At 45.8% G+C, this 21916-nt stretch overlaps 1 protein-coding gene across 10 annotated transcripts in view; it reads left to right on the plus strand.

The window, feature by feature from the left end:
* Lrch (Leucine-rich-repeats and calponin homology domain protein) overlaps positions 1-21916 on the plus strand; it is a 291082-nt gene that overhangs the window by 56994 nt on the left and 212172 nt on the right. The gene's annotated exons all lie outside the window — the stretch shown is intronic.

Here is a 21916-nt window from a genome sequence, read left to right on the forward strand (position 1 = left end):
GTTCGAGGGCACTTGTATAAATGCCGACGCACTTCACCACTTGTCACTTGTTCAGTGGCCGACGCTTAGTTTGTCGCTGTCAGTGCCAGTGCGTATTGCTGCAATGTGGCTTTTTGTTCTCTGGCCACAAGTTCAGCCAAATAAACAGTTTCATCTTAAATCTATAGTCTGCTCCCTTCGTCCACATCACGACCTTGTGACAATATCAAAGAACATCCCCACGAAAGTTCTTATGTTGCCATTTTTTTGTGTGTGGTAACAAGAGCTGTATGCTTAGAATTAGTTGAAAACTTGACGACAGGGAGTTTTCTTTGTGCATTGCTGAAATTCTTATCACAGCGTGGCCTCTATCACACAATGTTCAGCGTCAGTGCACGAACCTTAGTCTAAATGTCCAAATGTCTATAGAAGCTCTGGAAAACGATTAGACAGCCCGATGTAGTCACATTCTTCTCTTGCTCGACGATTCAAGGAAAATTAGTTTTCTCAAGCACTTTTTGGTGGTGCGGGTTTCAAGGTAAACTCATACATTCTGTGAAAACCTGCTTGAAGAAGGTGCTTGGGCGGTTTCTTTTCAATCAGGCAGACTACTAATGGAAGTGGAGGCTGTCGTAAAGTCTCTACTTTAATATATGTGTTCAGGGACATGGATTTGCCGTACCCCTTATCTCCAGCAGATTTTCTTGTTAGAAGAAGACTGACAATGTTACCACCTTGCAACCTCAAAATCAACACTGAGTCAACCAACGAATAACTGAAAAACTTTGGAGCAAAAGAGAAAAGGACTCGCAAGCCTTCTAGTCTCGTTGGTTTGGAGAGTACCTTTATGAACTCGGGAACTACCCATCCAACCGAGCAAAAAGAAATGATTTACTGAAGAAAGGCTATGTAGTTATACTCAGGTAAAAAGAGCATCTAAGGCAACTGTGAAGAAGAATTGATTGGTGGACGGTATGGCATTATCAGGACTCGCTCTACGCTTTCCTGAGAGCAACGGGGTGAAGTGGCCTGTACAGCTACTGTACCCATTGGAGACTAACTAATGTCAGCTGTTGGCGTAGGAGACTGTTGTGACTTCATTTTTTTCGTGCATCATAGCAGAAGAGTAATCATCATCATTATTTAAGCTCGTCAGTGGCAGACGCGTGGCAGTGCTGGCTCTCCCTCCGTCTTATCCTTTTTTTATGGATTCTATTAAATCTTTTCATTCTGCAAGACATACAGACATGTTCTTTATTTGATATGAACTGTGCTTTAGTTGGCTTCAGATCTCAAAATTGCTTGCTGTTGTCTCACGGGACCTCTCATGTGTAAATGTTTGACCATGCGATTCAGTGGTAAAAACACTGCTGATCATCCCGACAATATTCTCAAAATCTGTGGAAATCAGAGTGGGTAATACTACTAAGTAGTCATCTACATATCTAAATATACTAACGACAACCGAGTCAGCAACCTGAGCATTAACACGTCGGTCAATAGAGGCTAAAAGTATGTCACAAAGTATCATATGCATATGCCACTTTTCTGCACATACTGCTGTCCATTAAATGAGGTGGTGGTTGGTTGACTGGAGGTAAAATTGCACAAGTTCTAAGAAATTTACATTGTTTAAGCCAGTAGAGTTATGGAAGCTGAGCTCCTCCGAATGCTCAGAACACTCACATACTGCATTGAAGAGGTCTTGGTGTAGTATAGAGTAGAAGAGCTCCTCGACGTCCAGTGAAAAGGCAGAGCAGGCTGCATCCAATCCACCCCTCTCCAGAAGTTGAACCAGATCACTTGAGCTTGTTATCAGAAAAGGGTAATTGATTGTTAGCAACTTCAAGTGGTGCTGAAGGTAGAGACTGATTTGGTTCTGCCAGGTTCAGGTCTTCAGCCTTTTTAATGGCTTTTCGCAGCCTTCATAGGCTGGTCCTCTTCAAAAACGTCATGGCAGCTTTCTTTCGTTGTTGTGGCTAATGGGAAACTTACCAAGTCGTCTTCAATTGATGTGAGAGGTTTGCTCTGAATTTGACCATCAGGCATTACTATGAAACCATTCTTTTTGACAGCCTGCAGTGCTACAAAACCTTGTTGTTTAAGGGGAGAAGCTCCTCGAAAAACTTTTTCCTCAGATATTTGTGACAGCCCAATGAAATTTTCACCAGTTATATAGAGTTTTTATTTTTTTATGGCTCATTTAGTTAATTTTTTGCAGACCATGCATTTGTAAAAACAATCCATTTTTGTACAAGCTTAAGCGAGAATAGTAAGCACAAGAAAGCTCAAAATTAGCAAATGTTGCTCCTAATGAATTGCAGAATTGAATAAAGCAAAGAAACATTGTGTAACATTCGTGTGCTGGCCTAGAAACAAATTCTAATGCTGAGTTTGAGTTTTACCGTACTCAAGAAACAAGCTTCTGAAATTATCTAGCTGAATATGCTTTTGAGACCTCTGAAAGTTGTTTACTTGAATTCAGGACATGTTAAACTTCAAGCATGCCAAGTTTTATTGCAATCCGACTCCGTAAAGCGTACAAATTATAGTGCACAAGCTCTAAAAATGCCGAAAAATAAGGAACTGAAAAAAAGAGGTCTGAAAGTTCAAAAACATGTTTAATAATATACTCTTCAATCAATTTGCATGAAATTCACAGAGAATGTCAGCAAAGCTATCTTGAAAAAGTTGACAGTTTCAGAATAATCCAGCACTATATATTGGACCCTTGCACTCCTCCTGAGGAGCTTTTTTTTTCCGGTACTACGACGATGGGTCATTGCTCTCGGACTCGCGAGGTTTTCGGCGGCAGTATGCACTTTTTTTTTTACCAATGGCAGTTCTTGTGATGCAGTGGTTTTTGAACACCAATGATTGCACAAAAATGCATAAGCTGCTCGTGTCCAACGTCGATGGTGCAACCACCGACTTAATGCTCACAGCGAAGCTGTCCGGTGTACTGCCACTGGCGGAACGTCTCCTCGCTTCCACTGCATGACGGATACACGCGGCTTGACACGTACGTGGACGAAAGAACAGTTGCAGCACATGCGTCATTTCGACGCTAAAGTTTCGAAAACGATGCCAGTCCTTATCGTCTACTTGCCATTACTCGAATGGACAGCTCGCACCGCCCACAGTTGGAGCATACTGCTCTGCTAACGAGGTTCTGCATCGCATCGGTCTCACAAATAACTGTGCTTCCACGTTCGTCCTGACACTTGCTTTTGTCGTCGAACATCTTTATCTTTCACTCTGAAACACTGACGAAGTCATCAACCCTAGGAATGAAGCTCGAACAATCCAAATCGGGTGCGTCGCTTCTGTCGCGGCTAGGCCTAGCAGCAGACGAACCTCTCATCGGCGCTCACTGCTTGCGTTTGAGGCACCTTCCCTCGTACTGGTGCCGCGTAATGAACTTCCGTGAACAAAAGTAGCGTTTCTCACCGGCATCTATGGTGTGGAAATAATAACTCAGACGGTTGTGTTCATCGATGTCTCGGCAAAAGCAAGAGAATGAAGAAAGCGCTCGCATCCGACTGCGTGGCGGCATGCTCGCAACCAATGGCAGGGCTCCTATCATACCACGTGACTTCGAAGGCCTACTCGCCATGCTAGAATGCAGTGGGAAAATGATTTTTTTGTTGTATTTTTAGCGTGAATGCCGCTCTGCCGGAGTGGGTTCTGGGAGAAGAGTGATAGGCCTACATGCCGGCGAAATTTCAAGAGCTGGCGATGCTGTAGCGCGAAGTGCTGCGTGCACGAAAATCAGGAAAGAGACGCTGAAAGTTGTAAAGGAATATGTCTACTTAGGAACGGTAGTAACCGTGGAGCCGAACCAAGAGAGTGAAATAACTAGAAGTATAAGAATCGGGTGGATCACGTTTGGCAAGCATTCTGAAATTACGAATGGTAATCTGCCACCAACCATCAAGAGGAAGGTATATAAAAGCTGCATCTTGCCAGTACTTACCTACAGAACAGAAACCTGGAGGCCTATAAAGAGGATTTAGCTTAAGGGGGGGCGCGGCAAGTAAAGTGCCGATTTTGGTCAAAATATGCGATTTTCTGATTTATTTTTTTTCGTAATCTTCAGACCTTCAACTTCCTTGTTCTAAAATATTACAGCGAAACGTGCGCTACAAATCCCGCAAATAGTGTTTTTGCCGAGGCTAGTCGCCGAAAAGTGCGAAAAAAAAGCCCCTGAAACGGTGTTGTTCACGCCGCACAAACGCGCCAAGTTGTTGACCGTGGGCCGCCATTTTGGTAGCTTTGGAAAGAGGAGAAAGCCGGCTTCCCGATGGTCGCGGTCTCGTATTTCGCCGAGTGAAAATAAAAGCGCGAGGAGCAAGTAAAAAAACGAAAACGAAGAACGGCAATTGGCTGCGCGGGTCACGTGGTAGCAGGCGCGACCTCTTATTGGTCAAAGCTGCGCCGCGCACCTTGGCAACCTTGGAAGCGCGAGCGCATCTGCGGCCGCCGTGTCGAGAATCATCCGGCGTGCGCTTCGTTTTTTGCCAGTTTGCTGTTTTTGTGATAGTTCGCGTGCTTTTTTTACCAAGCTTTGTTTACATCGGTGGTCTCTTCTGAGTGCTTGCTCATACTGCGGTGCTATGTTGCCGCAAAAAAAGTTCCGGAGCGTCCACAAGTACGGCAAGCGTCGGAAAGCTTGGAACAAAGGGCAGACGACTGCGGCTGCCGTCCCAGTCGCAGTTCCGGACGGAGCATGCTCTTCAAGCGTCACGGAGCCTCTACTCAGACCCTTCGCTGATTGTTGTGAGGCCGAGAGTGTGGAAGGTGCCACATCGTCGTATGTCAGACCGCCGGATGCCGTCGACCGTGATGGACGCTCTCGCGAACCCGATTGCGGTGGCACCGCGTCGGCAGCCGTTGCAACTCCGGGCGTGCGCGCGTCGAACATTCTATCGCGAGTTTCGGCCCAGATTCCGAGCAGTGAAGAAATCGCGCAGCGGGCGCAGACAAGGCGGGATGTTTTGGATGCCGTAGCATCGAAGTCCGCTTCAAAGCGGAAGCTCGAGCTTCTGAACGAAGGCTGCGACGAAAATGACGGCGGTAAGGACTCCACATTCTTCATTGTAAATAAGAAGATGCTGAACGGTCTGCTTTCGTCAGTAAAGTGCAACAAGTGCGACGAAGGGTCGATACGCCTCGAGACTACGCACTGCCTTGGACTCGCGGCGAGGATGGAACTTTTTTGTGACAATTGTGGCAGAGTGAACAGTGCGTGGTCGTCCCCGAGGTGCTCCGGGCAACAAAAAACGAACCCCTTTGAGGTAAACGTGCGTGTTTTGAGGGCTGTGCAGTCAGTTGGCAGAAAACAATCTGCCATAAATGACATTTTTTCTGCGATGGACATTTCGCATCGAGCACTGCACCACAAGTCCTACCAGAGACTGCAAAGGAAGTACAGCCACCCTGCCACCACATCAGCTGCCACCCGCATTGAAGCAGAAAGTGCACAGAAGGTGCATGACATTTACAAGGACCTAGGAGGAGTGCCAGGCAACATTGACGTCATTTACGACGGCACGTGGATGACGAGGGGGCACAGAAGTCATATTGGCGTGGGCTGTGTAATCGAGCTGTACACAGGCTTGGTCTTGGACCACTGTGTCCTGTCCAACTACTGCCAAGGCTGTGCTGTTGGCCCCAAGCCTGGTGACGACAACTATGAGGAGTGGCTTGAGAAACACAAGCCACAGTGCCAAAAGAACACCGATGCTAATGCAGGCCAAATGGAAGTAGAAGCAGCTAGGATCATGTTTGAAAGATCGTTTACCAAGTACAAGCTTCGATACATCAATGTGCTCTGCGACGGTGACAGCCGTACGTACCTTGCCCTCACGCAAGACAAGGTGTATGGCTACATGGTGATTAAGAAACAGGAGTGTGTGAACCATGTGAAAAAAAGAATGGGCACTTCCTTGCGCAACCTTCTTGATGAGCACAAATCCAAAGGCCGAGGACTGAGCATGGGTGGCAAAGGCCGGCTGACGCAGGGCCTGATAAAGAAGTTGACGAATTATTATGGCTGGGCCATTAAGAGCCACCCCAACGATGTTCCTGGCATGGAGAGGGCCATCATGGCCACTTATTACCATGTAACATCCACAGACCAGGATCCACACCACAACCTGTGCCCAAGTGGGACTGACTCCTGGTGCCCGCACAATCAGGCATTGGCCAAGGGAGAGCCGCTGCCGCCTCACAAACATAAACTGCCCCCTCACGTGCGAGTGGCACTGCTGCCAATCTACAAGCGCCTCTCGAACAAAGAGCTCCTTGAAAGGTGTGCGCAGGGAAAAACCCAGAACGCTGTGGAGAGTATGAACAGCCTCATTTGGTCACTCCAGTCCAAGAGCCAGTTCGCCTCCCTTCGAAGTGTGGAAAGTGCAGTTGCAGATGCAGTCTGCCGTTTCAATGGTGGATGCAAGAGTGCGCTGCAAGAGATCACTGCTCAACTGGGCTTCAATCCAGGAGACTGCTCTTTGCGGCGAGCAGCCGAAAAGGATGCCAAAAGGGTAAAGAGGGCTCAAAAGGCGCATTGTTCCACGACAAAGAAGCGCAAAACTGGGTTGCGCTCTACAGAGGCCAAGGCCACAGCATCTCAGGATTACTGCCCAGGAGGATTCTGAGTGTTTTAGGCATGTTGTGAACTTCCAAACAAGAGTGAACTTTCAAAGTCAGTTTTCTCAACTCTTGATTTTCGCCTATGTGCCTTCGCTAGAACATCCGTCATTTTCTAACAAAGACTGATAGAGTCGTTCCGTTTTTTGCACTAGGCTCAGGAGGCCTTTAGCAGTGCAATAAAGCTTTATCTCTCTTCTTACTCATCATTTAAAATTTTTAGAACACATTTTATAATTACTGCGATGTGTGCGCAAAACAACATTCATGTTTTGGAAATTTTATTTATGGTTACAAGAACTAGAAAAATCAACTAATAGCTTCTTTGCACAAGTTGATGCTTTGGGAACATAATAATATGAAAAAATAATTTCATTTAGCAATAATTATCTCTTTAAGTGTGAAGAGCATTAATTAGTATAATTATGCTTGTAACTCAAAAAGTACAAGAGGTATTTGAAAACGGTTTTCATATTTGGAATCCTCACAATCATCCACATACACACACCAAATTTCATCACAAACAGTACATTAATAAAAAAATTAGTTTTACTTGCCACGTCCCCCCTTAAATTGATGACGAAACAGCGAGCGGTGGAAAGGAAAATGATAGGTGTGACTTTAAGAGACAAGAAGAGAGCAGAGTAGGTCAGGGAATAAACCGGGTGAAGGATATTGTAGTTGAAATGAAGAAGAAATTACATGGGCCGGGCACGTAGCACGTGGGCAGGATAACCGCTGGTCATTAAGGGCAACTGACCAGATTCCCAGAGAAGGCAAATGCACAAAGGGGGGACGGGAAGCTAGGTGGGCCGATTAGATTAAAAAGTTTGCTGGATTAACGTGGCAACGGAAAGCACAAAACCGGGTTGATTGGAGGATTATGGGAGAGGCCTTTGCCCTGCAGTGGGCGTAGTCAGGCTGCTGCTGCTGCTGCTGCTGCTGCTGATGATGATGATGATGACTGCACAGGAGACAAACCGTGTCTTGACGGAACATGCAGGACTCTGTGAGGGCTGAGCGTTTGCCATTTTGCACAACCTGTGAAGTTTTCTGGGAGCCGAGAAAGCCACCTGAAAGTTGGCGCGCACTCCTATCTTCTTGAGCCCATGTGACACATTTGGTACATACGGCAACACAGCGAGGCGCTTTGGTTGCTGTTTTCTTGTCTGTTTTCTCGGCTCTGTTGCCTTGTCTTTTCCTTATCGTTCTATGCGCTGTGAACACTTTTTGAAAATACATCGCAATGCTATGTCTAAAACATCATTGAGAAGGCAACGTATCATCTCCAAGCTCAAAACACTCAGTGTTGTATTATATTATATCTTCTCATTCTGGAAGCAGAAATGATAATTATCTTCATATGGATGCATCATGGAAAAGCCAGGCAGTGCAGCATTCTGAACGCAATGGATCCATATATCCGTCTTGTCACAGGCAAAAACACTTCTCCGACGATTTCCTCAATTCAGAAAGTCTGTTGAAAATGAACGACGAAGACGGTCTCAGATCAGGCGCCTGCAATCATTATTACGAGGAGTGTGGAATAAAGGGAGAAGAAGAAGAAGGCAGTCTCTGTCTTTCTCCAGAGATGAAACTGTGGAATACCAATCACCAATGTCTTAATTCCGTTCGTCATCAAGAACATCACAACTGCCCAGTGCTTTCGTAGCACATGTTGTGGGGGGTGGACACCCCCTGTAAAGTTGTTCGCGCCGCATGACGCACGTGTCTAGCGCAGAAGTCATATTTTGGGGTCACAACTGTTCAGCGGTAGGTGACGTTGTGTTCGCGAGTGTAGATCACCGCTATCATTATCATGGTTGTTAGAGCAGTAGCGCCGGCAGTGACCCCTGGCGGCAGAAAAGCCTTAGTGGTGGCAGAGAGAGTTGCGAGTCTCTTTTCTCTGGTGGTGTTTGGCGCAAACGGTTTGTTCCGACCGCGTCTGCTGTGTCCGTTCACTCCAAGAGCCTGATGGTGCTCTCGCCACTTCAAGACCTCACACTGGCTGCCCCCCCCCGCAGGGGCGCCTGCGCAAGTAGGCGTTTGGTGTGTAGCGACACCACGGACCCGAGCTAACGGGGAGTTTTGACTCCCTCCCACGCCTAGCCAGGCGTGGCTTTGCCGTGTCCGGGGAAAAGGGGATCCTGGGGGTTGAGCCGACGCTGGGTGATTGGACCTTTAAGGCCCCTCGGCAGAGGCAACACACCCCTTTGGCCCTGGCTTCACGTAGACGGCACCCCCGGATTGACCCGCCTGGGGGGAATCGGCAGTCGCCTTTTCCTGTCTCCCCCTCACATCTTCGTCTTTTCTCTTACCTTAAATCTTTCCTGTCCTCTACTCTCTTCCGTTGACTTCCGTGTTTCCTGGCGGCAAGGGTTAACCCTGTGTGGCTATCCTACCTTGGATACACCATATTCGGTTATAGTGGTGGTGTACAGCTGGCGTCTGCAAGGCCTGTGCTTGCAGGCCCTGCAGCGTCCCCTTGTAGGACTCCATGGTGGGTGGCTGGCACCGCTGCCGAAAAGAAACCTTTTCTTATGGCTAGTTCCTTCCCCCCACTCCCTGATCGCCCTCAGAAAAGAGGGCGCACCGATGAAGTCTTCCAGTTTTATGGTCACCAGAGAGTATCCTTTCCCCGATTCCACGTTGTCCACGCTGACACACCCGGCAAACCAGTGAGAACAATTTCACCTTTTCTTGTTTCGAAGTCTTGGACAGAAATCTTTGGCCCAGGATATAAAAAGCATCGAGAATGGCAAGTGGTGACCTCCTGTTGGAGCTCCGCGACCAGAAACAATATGAAAAATTGTCTAATCTAGTGAAATTTGGAGATACTAAATTAATAGTAACCCCACACCGAACCATGAACACCACCCGTGGCGTTGTTTCAGATGATGACCTGTTAGGGCTGATGGAGGCTGAACTCCTGGGGGGTTTTAGCGAACAGAATGTCATCAACGTGAAACGAATTAGGATGAGGCGTGATGGCAAAGAAATCCAGACTAAGCACCTGATACTTACTTTCAATTCAAGTGTACTGCCCGACTCCGTTGAGGCTGGGTACATCAAGCTTCGAGTGAGGCCATATATACCGAACCCTCTCCGATGTTTCAAATGCCAGCGGTTCGGCCACAGTTCTCAGAACTGCCGAGGCCGCCTAACTTGTGCGAAATGCAGTGCTGACGAACACGCATCTGATGCCTGTGAAAACTCTCCTCACTGTGCGAACTGTAACGGGGAGCATGCCGCATACTCACGGTCATGCCCAAGCTGGAAGAAAGAAAAGGAAATCGTCACGATTAAAGTAAAACAAAACATTTCATTTAGGGAGGCACGAAGGCAGGTGTCCTACCTGCCAGAAACCAGCTTTGCCGAAGTGGCACGTCAGGGGGCAGTGCCACGACGGCCCCCGGCGCCTGTCTGGCACACGCGTAGTGAGCCAGCGGTGACGCCATCCACCCCCTCGGCGGTTGCAACCAGTGCTGCTCCGCCATCGAAGGACCCACCAACCTCCAGGCTGGGGGCCGCGAAGGCCTTGTCTTTAGAGGCGAGGCCCTCAAAACAACTGCAGCGCTCGCAAGAGCGCTTGTCCAGTGCCTTGCTAGAGGCAATGGACACAACTCCGAGCGTGAGGGCGCAGCAAGCGCCTAAGGATCCGCGCGACTCCGTCGACCGATCCAAAAAAGAAAAATCTCGTGTCACGGCCCCTGGAAAGGGTCCGTGAGCTAATTTTCCATCCTTGAGCACACAGCACAAAACTCATCTAAAATGGACACGCAGATTTTACAGTTGAATGTGAGAGGACTTCTCCATAACCTCGATGATATGAGAACTCCTTAATAAACATACTCCAAAGGTGCTGTGTGTTCAGAAAACACATCTCAAGTCCACACAAACAAACTTTCTAAAGCAATATGCCATCTTCCGCAAAGACCGTGACGACGCTGCCGTCTCGTCGGGCGATGTCGCTATAATAGTTGATAAAGGTGTTGCCTGTAAGCAATTAAACCTCCGAACTTCTCTTGAGGCAGTTGCTGTCCGAGCAGCGCTGTTCGGGAAGCTACTAACAATCACTTCTATTTACATTCCTCCGTGCTATCGACTTTCGAAGACAGAATTTCAAAGCTTCATTGATGAACTTCCTCCGCCATATATAGTCGTTGGTGATCTAAATGCACATAATCCTCTATGGGGCGACTCCCGTTTGGATGCACGAGAACGCCTAATAGAACACTTTCTGTTTTCGTCAGGTGCATGTTTACTTAACAAAAAAGAATCAACATATTATAGCACTACGCACAACACATACTTTTCTATAGACCTGAGTATTGTCACGAGTACACTAATTCCTTATCTGGAGTGGTCTGTTCTCAAGAACCCCTTTGGGAGTGACCACTTCCCAATAATGTTGAAGCTAACTAAAGAAGATACGTGCTCGCCTGACTTTCCTCGTTGGAACACCAAGTCAGCCAACTGGGAACTCTTCCGAGAAAACCCATTTTTAGATGGAGAGGACATTGCTGATTTTAATATAGACGATGCTGTGGTATACCTAACAGATTTTATTATTGACGCTGCAGTGAAATGTATTAAGCAAACTAACGGAATGACTAGTAAGCGTCGCATCCCATAATGGAATGACGATGGTCGGAAAGCGCGAAATAGTCAAAATAAAGCTTGGAGATTACTCCGAAATTACCCAACGGCTGAAAACCTCGTCAATTTCAAACAGGTGAAGTCACAAGCTAGAAGAACGCGTCGTCCTGCAAAGAAAGAAAGTTGGAATAGGTACATCTCCGGTATAAATTCTTACACCGACGAAACGAAGGTTTGGAATAGGGTAAACAAGTTAATGGGTCGGGAGTCGCACCCCCTACCCTTGGTAAATAGCCGAGGTGAGAGCCTAGAGGAGCAGGCGGACTGCCTAGGTGAACACTTTGAATACGTCTCAAGTGCATCAAACTATACAGAAACGTTCTTAAAATTCAAAGAAGGCGAAGAGCGGCAGCCCCTTAAATGTAAACGTCCATCCAGTGAGACTTACAACTGCCCATTTACATTAGCTGAACTTAAGGCATCTCTTGCGTGTTACAACAACTCGGCGCCAGGTGTCGATCGTATAACATACGAAATGGTCAAGTACCTTCACCCCGAAGCACTAAAAACACTCCTAACTCTCTTCAATATCATGTGGGCAGCTGGGTATATTCCATTGTCATGGAAAGAAGCTATAGTTATCCCAGTACTTAAACAAGGCAAAGATCCGTCCTTGGCCGCCAGCTACAGGCCAATAGCGCTAACAAGCTGTCTATGCAAACTATATGAGAAAATGATAAACCGGCGCTTAATCCACTTTTTAGAAAGTAACAGTATACTAGACCCCCTTCAGTGTGGTTTCAGAGAGGGGAGGTCAACGACAGACCACCTTGTTCGCATAGAGACATACATCAGAGATGCATTTATTCATAGGCAGTTCGTACTTTCGGTATTCCTAGACTTAGAGAAGGCGTACGACACCACATGGCGATTCGGGATTCTCCGCGATCTTGTCACCATGGGCATCTGTGGGAACATGCTAAACACAATTAAAAGTTATCTGTCTAACCGAACCTTTTGCGTAAAAGTGGGAAATGCTCTCTCTAGAACTTTTACCCAAGAGACTGGTGTTCCGCAAGGTGGCGTGCTTAGTTGCACACTCTTTCTTGTAAAAATGAACTCCCTGCAGTCAGTCATTCCAAGCGCGATGTTTTATTCCGTGTATGTTGATGATGTGCAGATGAGTTTCAAATCATGCAATATGTCTATCTGCGAACGACAAGTGCAGCTTGGAATGAATAAATTCTCTAAATGGGCGGATGAAAGTGGTTTTAAAATAAACACAAAGAAAAGTACTTGCATACTTTTTTCTAACAAACGAAGGGTAATGCCACTACCAAATGTTGCGATCAAGGGAGACCAACTCTCTGTGAACAGCGAGCATAAATTCCTGGGAACCACTTTAGATTCTAAGCTGACGTTTATTCCCCATATAAAATATGTCAAAATGAAATGTTTGAAAACGATGAACGTCCTAAAACTCCTGTCACGTACAACATGGGGTAGTGATCGAAAGTGCCTCTTGAAGTTATACAAAAGCCTTGTCGGGTCGCGCCTTGATTTGCCTCTATAATTTATCATTCCGCAACGCCAAGTGCATTAAAAATCCTAGACGCCGTTCACCATCTGGGTATCCGACTTGCAACCGGTGCTTTCAGGACAAGTCCGATCCAGAGCCTCTATGCAGAGTCGAATCAGTGGTCACTTCACCTGCAGCGATCCTATAGCAGTTTCACATATTTTATAAAGGTACGCGCAAAGATCAAGCATCCATCTTATTCAACTATAAACGATATGACCGCTGCCACCCTCTTCCATAATCGACCCACTGTGAGAAAGCCGTTCTCTTTGCGTGTGAGAAACTTAAGTGAGGAAATGGGTGTTCCGCTGCTAGAACTTTGTCCTACGCCCACAGCGATACTTTTACCGCCGTGGCAGTGGCAGCTTATACACTGTGACACCTCATTTGTCGAGATCACTAAACACGCACCAGAAGCACATATTAAAATGCATTTCCAAGAACTCCAGTCCAACTACTCATGCGTAGATTTTTATACCGACGCTTCTAAGTCGCATGCAGGGGTGGCTTATGCAGCCGTCGGACCATCCTTCTCAGAATCCGGTGTGCTGCACCCGGAAACAAGTATATTTACGGCTGAGGGTTATGCACTATTGTCGGCTGTGAAGCATATACGGAAATCAAACATACGAAAATCAATTATATTTACAGACTCATTAAGCATCGTAAATGCATTAAGATCACTTTTTAGATTAAGAAATCCGGTAATAATTGAGTTGTATTCCGTCCTATGTACTGCGTACATGTCCAACCAGCATGTTACTATTTGCTGGGTTCCTGGCCATAGAAGCATCGAGGGCAATGTGTTAGCTGACCAAATTGCCACGTCAATAATATTGCGCGCTATTAACCCCACCGCTACTGTCCCTGCAACAGATCTAAAACCCTTCCTACGTAAGAAACTGCGAAACCACTGGCAACGCTTGTGGGACACAGAAATAAATAATAAGTTTCACTTGATTAAGCCGCGGTTGGGTTACTGGCCCTCCGCTACAAGAACACGGCGAACTGATGTCCTATTCTGTCGCCTCAGAATAGGAAACACTTATGGTACCCATACCTTCCTGCTGACTGGCGATGAACCTCCTACTTGTGGTAGATGTGGTGAGAGGCTAACCATCTTCCACGTCCTCCTGGAGTGTGCGGAAGCTGAAAGGGAGAGAAAGAAATATTTTGCTTTAGCATACCGCTATAATCTTCCTTTACATCCGATTATGTTTCTCGGCGAAGAGCCGCTTTTTGATGCAAAATCAGTTTTAAGCTTTTTAAAGGATGTAGTATTGAATGTTTTTAGCCCAATATTGAATGTTTTTAGCCCAACAGGTTCATAGCGCATCCTCTGTTCAGAGGATGCCGCTGTGATAGCAGCTTTCAATGAGCCCAGGCCTCCATGCTCTTGTTTTAAGGGTTTTGTCGAGGCACTGGTGCTCCATGCCAAGTTTTTATTTCACATACATATCACTTTTAAACCATTTTATGTCTCCATAGCACACATCATTTGTCATTGCCATAATTTTACTATATATATATTTTTACGCACGTATAGCGACTGTTTTTTAGGCCTATTTACAGCCACGTCACATCTGTTTTATCTGCACTGCACATCGCACAATTCATTATCATCGCTCTGGCGCTCTTTAGCCACATCTGGCCCTTGCGCCAATAAACTCCACTAATCACACTGGCTGCCCAACGTGGGGCTCTTGGAGCATTGAACAACATTTTTCGGGGTTCAGTACAATCTTTTGATTGAGCCGGGGTAGAGTCGGCCTAGGGGGACTTCTCATTGTTAGCATCAGCGGTGTGCTTTGTTGAGAGCGAGGAGATCGTTTGTTGTAACGTGTTTGAACTTGTCGGCACGTTGAGTTTTTATTTTTTTTCTGCTCGAAAGTGGTTCTTTTTTGCTGTTTTTTTTATTTTAAGGGGAGATGCGGGTCGAAAAATGCGAGTTTCTTGAAGATTACAGATTTTTTTTATTTTCGCCTGTTTTGATGAGATTAGTACCTCTACTGTTCTGAAAAAGAAAAGCATGTTGAGACTTAACTGGAAATGCTTTAAAATTGCGTCTACAGCACAAGGTGCTTGTTAAAAGGCCTAAAGTGGGCGGTCTTTGAGCACCTTGCCGCCGATAATACGCCGTCGCTTGCCATTGTCGACCGAATGAGGCGAAGAGTTGAGGCTCACTGTTCAACTAACGACAGTTTCCCTCGCTGATGTGGCGCAAAAAAATAATATAAAAAAAGCACGCTTTTGCCCGTTTTTCGAGCGCTGCGACTTGCTTATCACGTGGTACTGATCGGAGACTGGCATACTGATAGGAGACTGCCATTGGCTGCTGCGCGCCTGTATGGGCTGTGAAGCCTACTGCGTGGTCCATGTCTTGACGAGCAGCGCAGCTGAACAATGCTTTTGTCTTGTATTTATCTGCGTTATGAATGAAAAAAGCCATTGCTCGGGCGTAAAAGCCGTTGTGACGGCGCGCTCTGTAGGAGTAGGCTTCAAGCAGCTGGTCTGATCTGCGGCAGTTGTTGGCTTGCAAAAGTCAATGCATCGAAAGTCATTTACAGACATTAGCCGGAAAGTTCGTGATGCGGCAATGGATGACCTCAGCGCCAATCTTGCGTGGTCGAAGGAACTTAGAGGGGACGACATTGCCATTATGTAAAACTGTATTGTGCACAAACGTAGTCGCGAAATTGCATCGGCATTGTTGTGTTTCTCAACACTGGACTTAGTTTAGATTTCGCAGTCCTGTCGCACTTCTTCCTAGCTTGCAGTCGGCGCAAGGCTCTGCTAGATGGAGCGGAAGAAGTTTGGCAAGCATTTCATGGCCCTGTCTGTGAGCGAAATGTCTGTGAGGAATCGGCTCGAAAAAGCCGAGAAGGACGAACTCATGGTGCTGGCGTATTTTGGTGACAGTGGCCACTACAAGAAGGGTTGTTCTTCTTGGTGGGAAAATTTCATTCCATTTAATGACATCTTTCATAAATAAAAACTCAATTTTAACTCTAAAACATTTTTCTCAAAACACAAATTTTGCCATTTTTTTCAATGTGCCCCTCCTTTTTTGGGTACTTCTGGGACTCAGATTTGCATGAAATTTTGCCCAAATTGTTTCCAAAGTATTACAAATATAATTATATAGTGTAAATTTCAATATTTTATTACATAATGAAAAATTGTATGCAAATTTTTACTAGGGTAGGTGAAATATGGACTTTTTTACGTCTATTATTTTTCATGCCTATTACATATTTTGTATGTGCTTTCTAATCAGTTATTTGCATTCCACACTTTATTAGAATAATGAACTATGAATGGTAAAAAATTTCAGAAGTTCAGGGATGAAAAGAGGGAGGCAAAAGGGTTAAGATTTTCACTTTGTCATGTCGTAGAGCTGACAGTTATGCAACTTGCAAGAAAACTAATTATATATTTGAAATTAGCATACTAAGTTCTATAAACATCTCAAGTTTAATTGCTCTAGGGTGAATATTAAAAAAAGAGTGTCTCTGAGTAGCATTTTTCCTTAAAGAACATTGTTCAGTCGGGAGGAGAACCATGCAGTCTGCATCCTGGGGTGAGCAAAGCGTAGAGAACGTATATTATAGGCCAGGCCTGAAGCGAGTGAGTACAGAAGCCTCGTGGGTGGCCCGAGTTTCTGTAAATAGCTTCTTTTAACTCTTTTGGGCTCAGGGAGCTGGGCGTCATTGCTGTCTGGTATTGCGGCTCGACGCCGGGGTGTCGTAACACCGTCTGGGGCGGTGGACGCCGATCGCTCGGTAAACTGCTGTGTGCGGCGAGCGATAGGGCCACCTCACAGAGTGGATGTCTCCTGGCGGCTGCTTCTTCTACGCCTAGGTTGGGTGCTGGGTGGATGCCGGTTGTTTCCAAGCGACCCATTAGGCCTAAGGCTCTGCGCAGCGGCCTGTCGCACGTGGCACAACTCGGTGGATCGTGGCGTCGAGGTGTAGCACTCTGCTTCCTTCACTTTTTTTTTATCTTGGGATGCACGAGTCAGCAAACAGTGATTTTTGTTTTATTTTGATGGGCGTCTCACCCGCCGCCGATGTATTAGCTAGCAGTTCTGACCATCCTATCACGTGGGCGAGGAGCCTGAAGCTTCCTTCCCTTTGCCCTACTGCATTGTTATTTCGAGTGTTTTGAATGTACACAGCAGGAGTGATGTAGCGCACGGCTGGCTGTCTTCTGCTCATCGTCAGCGCCACTGGCCAGGAATGCGGTCATGAGGTCAGACGATGGAGATGCCCTGGACCTGCGCAAATGCCTGTAGTCTGGCGCCCTCGTGAGTGCTGGTCGCAACTGGAAGATGTGTTGGTGCGAGTGACGGATCATCGCGACGACAGCCATGATGCTGTTGCGTGACCGGTACTGAGGTGAAGTCGTCGACCCGGACAGTGCAGCAGTGTCGACCGGCGGCGATGTCGTGGTGCACAGACATTATGTAGGGACATGTGTTGTCATTTTTTGTTAGAGCTTGGGTAGCTGATTTCTTTGTTTTTTGGGATATGGTTTGAATTGAGATTGAAAAAATATGTCTCGTGCAGAAGTCATGTTACGGGATTACAACTATTCAGCGGTAGGTGGCATTGTGTTTGCGAGCGTAGATCACTGCTATCATCATCATGGTTTTTTAAGCAGTAGCGCCGGTGGCGACCCCTGGCGGCAGGCAAGCCTTGGTTGCAGCCAAGAGAGCTGCAGGAGTCTCTTTCTCTGGTGGTGTTTGGCGCGAACAGTTGTCTCTCCCAGGGCGACCCCGGTGCACGGCACCACGGGCCGTCTGCCGGGGGCCCTTGTGGCGAGTCAGGCGTTAGCGACACCGCTTTGTTTGTCATGTTGTTGAGTGTTGCTTAATATTGTGTAAAGATGTCCTAGCGTGTTGATCGCTACTGATGTTATAACAATTCCGCGGATGATATTGTCGTTCTAAATTAGGTAAATAAATGTGTGTTTGATTTGGTTTGTTCTACCGTGTCTACTGTGTCCTTTCACTCCAAGGGCGTGGCGTGGCTCTCGCCAACTTGAGACCCCACAATGTGCTGCGTGAAACTGCGTGTCGCTGGGTTTTGAAATTTTCTCCCTCTGATATCCAGGTTCTTTCTTTTGTTGTATATATTAAATCTGCTCTATTTAATACATTTCAGTCTATTTTTTATTTATGCCTGATTCAGTATTTTATTTATTGTCTGAGCAGATATGCAACTACAGTGACGGCTATCGGCCATCCAGGTAGAGCAGAGATTGTGGTAAAGCCATTTGTGGTGGTGTATGATGTACATTTTTGTTAGAACTTGGCAGTATTATAGCATGTTGGCAGTCTCGGCCTGGTAGCTACTGGATCAGCGCTGCAATTTTTTTTTCTTTTTATGGAAGTAAATACCCTCTGCATCACAAAGCTGTCAAGCAGGCATGCCCTGTGCGATTAAGATAATAGAAATATTAACACCCGGACGTCAACCCAGACTGCTTTGCCTGCGTGCATTGTCACTGCGATGGACGTAAAAAAATTGGCAACAGCCTAAGGGGGGAGGCTACACTTGATGGGCAACTTTTTTTATTTATGTATAGATCTGAACGAAATTTTCATAGTTTGTGTATTTTGACGCGCAGATTCTAAAAGTGTAATTACTTTTCTGATAGGTGAAGTAGTTTCCAAGATACTTCATAATTAGTGTATAACCTGGGTCCTTTGTTTGGAGCCTAATTAGCATCTTAGCAAGAAGCACCAAAACATCGGCAACAGTGTAGAAACAATGTAGGATGTTTAAAGAATGCAGTATGCTGTAAATCAATTTGATGGGCCAATTTTAACAAGAGTTAGACGACATCAATGTTCACTGAGATAAAAAAGCAACCTTCACCTGTCATGCATGTGACCCAATTAAAAAGAATTTTGATCTGTATATTGCCTTCAAAATAGGCATATTGCATACTGCATGCATTTATCTTTCTGGCAAAAACAAAAATTAGGCTGATAGCTTGAGTGGAACAGAAGTTATTTTCCCTCCAACTTGGCAAATGTGCCAAAATTGCTGTTTTGAGAAAATGACGAAAAACATTTCACAACATATTTGTTGAAAAAATACTAATAAAATCTAATGAAAATGCATCAAGGGCATAATCTAGATGTATCCCATCCTTATGCTTCTTCTTGACCAGCTTTCTCAGACTTTAGGACGCTTCTCTCTATTCATTTGAGGTTGCACTCCAACGACAGTCCTCCCTAGTCCTCAGGGATGTGCTGCTGAATAGTGTGATGTCCAGCTGCTCTAGAATCGCAGCAAATTCATTGATATTGTTCGTGTTGAAGCGCAGCACAGCTTCCGCAACAGCAGCTTGCAGAGCAAAAAGAGCAGTGTGCTGCTCCTTTGATACCAAACTCTCAATCACAGATTGGAGTCTTTCGTGTGAATTCTGAGTCTTGCCTTGGTGGCATCTTCCCTCGGTGCCGTTCCACTTGACTCCAAAAAGCGCTCAATTTTTCGCGCTGTTGCGGACACCAAAGAAACACTCTCAAGTGCCTTGGTTGCCTGGCGGGTGCGCGCGACGCAAACTTTCCTGGCACCGACCACATCAGCGTCTACCCGCACACGGCCGGAGTCGACATTCCGCGCGCTGTCAGGAAGGCCTTTGTCTAAGCGCACTTTTATTCATTTATTCATTTATTCATGATACCTCAAAGGTCCCACATGGGACATTACATGAGGGGCGGGTGAACGAAAAAACTGGTGGGTCAGGTTAGGTTTCATGACTTGAAAGATGGTCTTCAATGGCAGCTTTGAATTGAGCAATGTCGGTGATGAGGGCGATATCGGATGGAAGGGCATTCTATTTTCCGGCAGTATGCAGGAAAAATGAACGTTGGTAGGTGGCCGTATATTGGTAGGTGAACGTTGGTAGGTGGCCGTATGTGCATGTGGTAGATACACAGCATTTTGGTGCGAGTGGCGAAAGGAACGATGTAGGAATGATGATTTGGTTTCCTGGAGGCAGCGAATGGAAAAACCTAAAAAATAATATTAGACGAGCAGTCTTGTGGCGAGGAGAAAGTGAGGGGAGGCAGAGCTGGGATTTTAGGGCAGATACTGTTGACCTGTAAGAATAATCGGAAAGAATGAACCTGGCAGTGCGGTTCTGGACTGATTCGAGGGAATTGTTTATATTAACTTAGTGATTGTCATAAATAGCAGAGGCATACTAGTTTGGATCGAATCAACATTTTATATGCAAGTAGTTTGACTGCAGGGGATGCTGATGATAGGTTACGGCGTAGATAACCTAATAGGCGATTGCAGGAATTTGTTGGAGAATATGATGGGCCCAGGACAGATCACTAGATATATGTACTAGGTATTTAAATGTCCTGCATTGGGTTAGTGTGTTGTTGTTGAGAGAGTAAGAAAATTACGGCGACGATGAAAGGACACGTGGGAGCACTTACTGACGTTCAGGGACATGTACCATTGGTTGCACCACGCCTGGATTTTAAGAGGTCATCCTGGAGAGAGGAAGAGTCTATGGAATTTGTTATTGGACGATACAGAACACAGTCATCTGCAAAAAGGCGTATATTAGATGATACATTAACAGGAAGGTCATTAACATATATGAGAAAGAGTAGCGGTCCAAGTACGGATCCTTGCGGCACACCAGATAAAACAGGGGATAGAGACAAGGAAATTGAGTTGGTGGAAACAAATTGAAGGCGATCGGTCAAGAATTCACAGATCCAATTAACTGTGTCGAGGTGTAGGTGTAGGTGCGAAACTTTATGCATGAGAAGAATGTGCGATACTTTATCGAAGGCTTTTTCGAAGTCCAAAAAAAGAGCGTCAGTGGCGATGTTCAGATCCAGATTAGAATGTACATCATGCAGGAATAATACGAGCTGAGTATTGCAAGAGTGAGCTTTGCAAAACCCGCACTGGTTAGGATGAAAAAAAGTTGACAGATGACAGAAAATTGGCAATGTGTGAATGTAGAATGTGCTCCATTAGTTTAGAACAAACGCTGGTAAGGGAAATGGGACGTTAGTTGCTAGGATTCGTATGGTCGCCCTTTTTAAAAATGGGAATTATCTACCAACTTTCCAGTCAGAGGGGGTAGATCCAGTGCAGAGGGATTGCGGGAATATTAACCTTAGGAAGAGACTGGGGATGTGCTTAGTGTTTTTTAATACCTTAGAGTTTATGCCATCAATGCCACACGAAAATGACTTTTTTAATGACTCGATAATTGTAACAATGCCGTTCGCATCGAAAGTGATGTTTTCTATGGGGGGTAATTAGACGGTGGCAAATGAAAAAGAATTTTGGGGCATGCATTAGTGAACACATAACAGAAAGCAGTGTTTAGAGCATCAGTAGTCTCAGATTCCGGAACAGGGCAGCCAGCGCTGTCACGGAGAAAAGCACTGCTAGACACCTGGGGATTAATGCATTGCCAGAAGCGTTTCGGGTTAGTGTGCAACATAGAGGGCAGCGTAGTTGAAAAAAAGCCACGTTGGCGTCTGCGACGTGCTTGTCGTATTGCTTGACCGCAGCGTGGTATTTCTGCCACTGAAAGTCAGATTAAGAGGAGTTAGCAGAACAAAAGAGACGTTTCTTTTTATTGTTCAGACGTTTTAGTGTTGTGTTAAACCACGAAGATTGTTTCCGTTCACTGATTGTTATGGTGGGAACGTATCTTTTAACTAGGCACAGAAATTCAGATTTAAACAGCAACCAGTTAGTTTCAAGTGAACGGTGGTGAAAGTCCGCCTCAAAGTTATCATAAAAGGTTGTTAAATTTTGGGACATGCAGTAGTAGTTGCCCCTATCATAAAGCGTGTTTTTTTAATTCTTGTTGGATTGGACATGTGACATGAAAAAGTAGCATGCGGTCGGTACCTTATGATCACTGAGGCCATTCAGGTATGCGATACTGGAAAGGTTTTCAGGGTGTGAAGTTAATATTAAGTCTAAAGTGTTATCCGAATGGTCAGTAGTGCGAGTGGGATTGTTGACAACTTGCGATAACCCAAATGTAAGACACGTGTTGACGAATTCACTGGCCATGTTACTTTTTGATAGTGTGGAAGCGAGATTT

The sequence above is a fragment of the Rhipicephalus microplus genome, chromosome 1, assembly GCF_043290135.1.
Source record: "Rhipicephalus microplus isolate Deutch F79 chromosome 1, USDA_Rmic, whole genome shotgun sequence".
Lineage (NCBI taxonomy): Eukaryota > Metazoa > Arthropoda > Arachnida > Ixodida > Ixodidae > Rhipicephalus > Rhipicephalus microplus.